The sequence below is a fragment of the Ixodes scapularis genome, unplaced genomic scaffold (genome assembly GCF_016920785.2).
Source record: "Ixodes scapularis isolate PalLabHiFi unplaced genomic scaffold, ASM1692078v2 PGA_scaffold0__279_contigs__length_252992795, whole genome shotgun sequence".
Lineage (NCBI taxonomy): Eukaryota > Metazoa > Arthropoda > Arachnida > Ixodida > Ixodidae > Ixodes > Ixodes scapularis.
Genome location: NW_024609835.1, coordinates 28617465 through 28624552, shown reverse-complemented (window position 1 = coordinate 28624552; position 7088 = coordinate 28617465). Strand labels below are relative to the sequence as shown.

Sequence of the window (7088 nt, the reverse complement as noted above, 5' to 3'; positions counted from 1 at the left end):
GGTACCGCCAAAATTGCGGCGATGCCGTCCTCAGAAACCGTGGTTAGACTGAAGTAAAATAATGTTCTCTAGATCCTTCAATTTCAATTTCAATTCATCGGAAAGACCTTGGTTTGTACATTTTTGCTTTCGCCTTTTTTTTTTTTTATTATTCTACGCTGTAACTGAAAAATGTCCCTTGTAATCCTCACACGTTGCCTATAAACGCTTTTTTTTTTCCTATTTTAGGGACAAATCGTTCTTACCAGTGGTTAATAATTTATTAGTAACGGCACCTCAGGTCACCTACGTCCTTTGCGTCATCGAATCCAGATAACGACGATTCTAGATAGTCCAAGATATCGACGTCATCCGCGTTATCGAAGTTATGCACATAAACTACCGGACGCTTCGAGGCCGCAAATGATGGTATCACCTGGCAAGTCATCAAGACTAATTTATGGTCTCAGGTGCCCTCGTGAAAAGACACAAAATTGTGTCTCAAGTTTGTACCGACAAGTATTAAATCCAGCACGGAGCTTGCAGCTTTTACTGCTCGGGTAGCCTCATTTACAACTTGTGTTAGGTTCAGGGTAAACATCATACCAAGAAGCAATTAAGATGAATTGACATTTACGTTACAAACCTCAAGATTGCTCCAATCTATTTTGGGCAGATTGAAATCATCAGCAAGAATTAAGTTATCTTCGTTAATGAAGTCAGCAATTGCAAATTCGTATATTTATTCCACCGTGAACAGTGGGGAATCGGGAGGTCTGTAGACGTATGTAGACTATTACACACTTTTGTCACAGAAAGTAATTTTGCACCATACACTTTCTGTATCTGGAAGATCATCCATCAAAAGGCACATGATTGATTGTATAATAGTTACAACACCACCTCCCCCTCGCGTTGGGTGGTCGTTTCGTACCATTTTGTACGCAGGTGGTAGCATTTCATCGCCTTTTATGTCTGCGTTACTTGAAACCACGTTTCTAGCACAACGACAATGTACGGATTATTTACCATTAGTATGTGTTCTAACTCGCTAACTTTATTGACGAGACTTCTAGCGTTCATATTGATAACCCTGAGCTGTTTTGTTTCTGCATCCAGCGATTGCCACTGATTTAGGCTTCGCACCCTATCTCTCAGCTTTGTTCGGCTGGCGGTATCATCATCTCATACGAAAAAGTCGTTATGGACTTGAATTTTGTTGCCGAAAAGTTTAACTTGGGAACCGTTGTTTCTTTCGGTGTTCTTGCTTTTCCAAAGCATTCTACGTCTACTTAGCAATGTTTGCAATGAAGAATTTTTTGCTGCGAAAGTGGGGCATGTTTTGCAAGTCTTGCATTGCTCGCGTGTAAATATTCTAAGTATACGCCGAGTTGTTTTATTTGCTGTTTTATTTGGAGCACGCTTTGGGAGCGAACGAGCAGAACAAACCTTTTTCGTCGCGTTGTGGTTGGGGGTCTAGGCCATTCTCATTTGCTTGTCAGACAGCTTATCAACAGATTTATGTTTCTACGAGACCAGAAAGGTCCATTTTTGCGCGCGGTTATTCAAGTGAGGCTACGCAGTGCCCTACCTGAATTCATCATTTCGTCCAGCGACGACGTCAGTGCTTGTGTTCCTGGGTATTTGGAAGAAGTCATTGAAGCCTATCGCTTTTTAGCCACGCAGTTTTCGCGCGAGTACTTGTCTGGTGTTTCGCGTAAAAGGTTGTCTCGTGACTTGATCGATTCAATTTTTCAGATTTCGTTGTACCGTACGTTGTACTGCGAAGGCACAGGGCAGGATGTTCTCAAGCGAGTCAAAAGAATGACGGTGCCTACATGCGCCAGAACCTTTCTTTTCTTTTTTTTAATTGCATACTCAAACGCTGCCTGTTAAAGCTTCGCTAGCTGAAAAGGGCTTGCCCGTAGCGTGGTTGGATAATTGTTCAGGGTGCAAAAAGCAAGAAAAAACCAATTACGTTTTCCTGGACTGCTGGGACGCGGTTTTGTTTTGGGACGTCTTGCAAAGAACGCTCAAAAAAGGCCTCCCACTAACGCCACACGGGATTCGTTTTTTACCTGTGGAAGGGGACAGCACTGTTCCCCTGGACATGATCAAGCTGATGAGCCTTCACAGCTTATGAAAGTGCCGTGTGGTCGTGCGCCACGCGGACATTGACGTACGTCCTGCGCACAAGTATTTTGTTGAGCATATGTGTTTCATGAAAGAATTGTACAGGGCCCAGCAGCCCCAACCCGAGTGCTGGCCACCTTCTTGAGACACTCGCTTCCCTCAAAGATTTTTAGCATTTGTGACGTCAGCGAGTCAGTTGACGTGTTTTCGTCTTTTACTTCAAGAGGTGCCCTGACACAATGTGTCGATGTACAACACCCGGCAATAAAGAAAAAAAAAAAGCAGGCGTGGCCGAGTGGTTACTGTGCTTGGCGTTCACGCGGAGGCCCCTGGTTTGATTCCTGGAAGCGGAAGCTCCTTTTATTTATTCTTTCAACTTAGCGTTCTCGTAAGTTTGAGAACCTTGTCGTGTGATCGAGGTTCGAGTGTTTTACGCGCCTATAAATTGTACATCGAATGTTCCAAAAACCCACGCGGGTACAAAAGTTGCTCCGCGTGGCGGTCCGGGATCAGTTTCGCTCTTGCGCCCGATCGTCCTACATCGCCGACCTTCGACGCCTGCGACGCTACCTCGCAGGGGCACAAATTCGCCCCTATTTAACGTTTGATTTCCTACTATCTAACCGTCTCTCTTCCAGTCATATGTGACAATAAACTCACCAACTACACAGAGATAATACTTGTTGGTAAATACACACCCGCCACCACTTGCACGGAAGTACCCTTCTAGTTGCCGGACGCCACAATTGTGAAGTGGAAACCCTACAACATGTCACTAGACAATTAACGGTGGCTGAAAAAAGAGATGCAAGACATGTTGAATGTTGGCATCAATTGACCCTGTCTCTTCTTTTGCTTCTCCGATAACCATATAATACAGAAAAAAGACGGACCACTACGGGTATGCACAGTTTATTGCATGATCAGTAGACTTCTTCCAAAATCAAAGCGCCCTATCGCGGCGAAATACCACCCAGTGCACCCTGGGAACTAGTTGGCCACTCAGTTTCGGTTTCGATTGAGCAGCTTTATTTCATGCCATCACGCCGTGACCGAATGCGCCGCTCGCGTTTTCGACTATCTGACTTTTCACGAATGTACAATACACTCATACCCGAGCGATACAAAACGAAGACCGGGGCACTTTCCTTGGTTCCCGAAACACCGGATATTGTGCGTGCGTATGCAAACGTAGTAAGACGTGGCTAAGTCACATCACCCCACGAGTGAATCTTTGAGCTCAATTTTGATAATTCCGTTTAGTACCAGTGAACTACTACTGAAATATGGTCACCTTGCGCTTTATACGTATTTTGTTTGCCAAACGTCCGCTTCTTGTTACTTCATTGGGCGAAAAGCAAGCCACATCCTCACAAGGGTATCAAAGTTGAGCCCAACGTTGACGGATGAACTTTTAAGGAAATACGATATATTCGACCTCACCAGTGCACAAAAGTTACTATGATGCCTTCCTCGTGGCATCATATATATCCCACTCAAATTTTATGCTGATAGGAGATTGAGTTTTCGCAAACGCTGAGATCGGCTAGCTACGACGGATGCCCTAACAAGCGTCCCTTAATCCTCGCTAAGCCATTTTAGATGAGCTTTTACTGACGCCCAAGATCTGTGTCTGAACGGTGGGTTTGAAATTATCTCGGCACACTCAGTCAAGAAGAAAGCAAACACATAACAAATATTATGGCCATTAGCAACTGTCAAATGCGCTTTGAATAATTTCGTTCGTTTGGAGCATCGCATAGGGGCACACGCCCGTCCGGCGCACTTTCAACGAACGGTGCGACATTCTTCACACAAGTGTTCGACTTTTGCTTTCTTAAAACGGTTTGTATGCGTGAATTTGCCGTTATGATTGCAGAATAACTTTATGCGCATACGCGATGTTGAATTGCAGTAGGGTGGAAAGTTGGGCTAGTTGGTAGTTATTCATCTTGGTTTTAAAAGCGCACAAAAGACGAGGACAGGGTAAGAAACACAAACGAGCACTCGTCCGTCGTTTGTGTTTCTTACTCTGTCCTCGTCTTTTGTGCGCTTTTAAAACCAAGATGGCGATGTTGAATATCAGTGGAATGCAAGTGGGTGTGGATTTCGCTTCGTGCAGTGTTGCGGGTGAGTACAGATAAGAGATGTGTTCGATTTCAGCTTTTCAATGGCACCTCAGAGTTTTACCTCGCATACTCAGGCGTATTAAGAAAAACAGTAATTGCAAAAAGTTTTATTTCGTCTATGGATGCACAAAACAAACAAACCTCATGACCAGCGACATCAATGTAAAGGTACCAGCTTGATGTATGCACCCTTATTAGTTGTTGCAGCTTGTAGACTCGTACACAAGCAAGATCCCCGCACTTCGCAGCGTCGAGATTACCAGCACTGGCTCGTTCACAAACCTCGAAACGCTAACAGAAGGGCTCGACTACAAAAATACAACAAGCATGCGTTAAGACAAGCTATACGTCTCGGGCCTGTGCTAAAGCTTCGAGGTCTGGCCACCTAGGTTAGTTTAGAGTCCAGAAATGACGCTCTCGGGACCAGAAAACAGAAAATACGCTCTATGTATAATCTTTTGTGGACGTGTAGATCGAAACCGAAACCATGCCACTTTCCCCCCTGGCCAACTAGTTGCCAGAGTGCAGCGCGCGCAGTGTTGCATGCAGGGGTTTATGGAAGTTGTATATTGTCAAACTGAAGCTTTTTCGTTCCCAATGCCGAGAACCGACAACATCATCGAGGGAATAGGTGGATGCACCGTAGTTTCTAGGATTGACTTGTGTAAAGGATTCCTACAAGTTACTTTAAGGGAGGAGCATGACATTTAGTGCATTCTTAACACCATTTGATGCATATGATTACAACAAACTTCCCTTCGGCTGAAAAAAAAAAAGCATGTTCTTAAAAGATGATGAACGGAGTACTAAGTCGATTTCTGGGAAAGTTTTGTAGCGTCTATATCGACGATAAAATTGTATATTCAAATACTGCCGAAGATCACGGTCGCCATGTGACATGCGTCTTAGAAGCTTTGAAAGAGGCCCATATCAGGATCAACGTACAAAAGAGAGATTTTTTTCAAAGAAAGGTATTATTCCTTGGACGGAACTTTGATAACCAGTTTAAAACAACAAAGCAATAATCCGTCGCTCGGATTTCCCGTCTCCTAAAACCGTTTGACGTCCACTCGCTCAGGTTGTTTCTTGGGGCTAACCAGACATTTCAAAGCTTTCATCCAAGATTTTGCAAAAAATACTAGATGCCTTATGCGGCTAACCCGGCACGAAGTGCACCCTTCAAATGGTGCAACGAGTGTGAAGAATCCTACTAGTACCTAGTGCAAGCGATTTCTTCTGCTCCAGTGTTGATTTTGCCTGACATTGATCTGCCGTTTGAAAATAAGATGGGTGCATCCCGCTACGACACAGGTGCTGTTCTTTACCAACGTAGTTCAACCAAACCACAGTCTCAGCAATTTTCGAATTCTGAGGTGAATTATAAAACGACGGAGAAGGAAGTTATCACTCTGCTCAAGACAGTGCGCCACTTTCGTTAGTACCTAGAGGGCAACAAATTCGAACTTTTCACGGAACACCAAGCACTAACATACCTCTTCAGCATGACTGAACCGAAGGAAAAAACATCAAGATGGACTAACGAACTCCAGCATTTTGAGTTTGAGGCATTTCATCGGCCAGCGGTTCACCATAAAGATGGAGACGCATTGCCACGTCTATCCATTTGCGAGATGAGGCAAGACACACAAGAAATCTACACGCGACTGGGGGAAGGCACCGAAGATTTAACCTTCAGTAATGGAAAGTTCCAAGTCCCAGTCACTTCACGTCTCAGGCTTTACCGTCATAGCTGGAACTCAGGTGGCCATGATGTGTTTCAAAAGGCATATAACAAACTGTTACACAGACATCTACCAGTATGTTCCTTAATGCCACACATGTGAAATGAACAAGGCCATACAGAAGCATCGATTTAATGAGATGGTTTTATCAGTACACTTTGATATGCTATTTGAAGTACTTCATCTGGATTTCGCCGAACTTAAAAAAGACAGGTGTTGGAGTGGCTAGAACCCAAGCGTTCTTGATAGCCATCGAAGTGCACGCGCATCGCCGCTTCAAGAGCAAGAAAAAAAGGCGCAAACAGCTTCATCGCCGTGCTAAAACGAAACACCAAGGTTATGGTGTCCGACAATGGGCCTGCGTTCATGAGAAAAAGCCTTCAACAATGGCCATGATAAAGAGGAATAGAGCTTCATATCACCGCACTATATATCACCCAGAAGCAAACGGCCTTGCAGAAAGGTTGATACGAAGTGTGCAATAGTACTTATTTATGTATCCTAACTTCAGTGGCGGCTGGAAGTGTGCCGTAGAGGCAGCGGTTTCACATCATAACCACTCCCATATGACAGCCGCAGTCCCTACTTCGCGGCCTTCGGAGAAGCACCTTACTTGCCGGCGAATGTAAGTACAACTTGGCATCAAAGACGATTTAGTGCTGACGGAACAAAAGGAAAGCCAAAGCCCTAATCAAGATATATATAAAAAAAGATGAAGAAAAACTCTGACAAGAGATTTCGTTCAACACCAAAGATTAAAGTGGGTGATTTTGTCATCGTTCGAAATGGCATTCATGGAAATAGCATATCTACGTACATACGACGAAGTGAAAATGAACAAATTGTTTTGAAACTTTTATGCGATTTTCAGGAATATGTTGGTAGGAGATACTTTCTTGAGTTTCAGTGCATATCTGGAGACTGCGAGATACATGGAATAACACGACAGATAGTGCTGCGACTTCAGTCCATTCCTTATTGTCCATAGTGGAAATACGCTACTCTAGAGGCGACGTAACTGTTGCAACTAACGTTGGATAAACCTCTGTTGGCGCTAGACGAACAGGGAGTAGAAGCAGAAAAGAAAGAAGTCTACTAAGAGCCC

The 7088-nt window shown here is 44.1% G+C and overlaps 1 pseudogene; it reads right to left on the bottom strand.

The window, feature by feature from the left end:
- Positions 1-437: 437 nt before the first annotated feature.
- LOC120844331 lies at positions 438-946 on the bottom strand (annotated as a pseudogene).
- Positions 947-7088: the final 6142 nt, after the last annotated feature.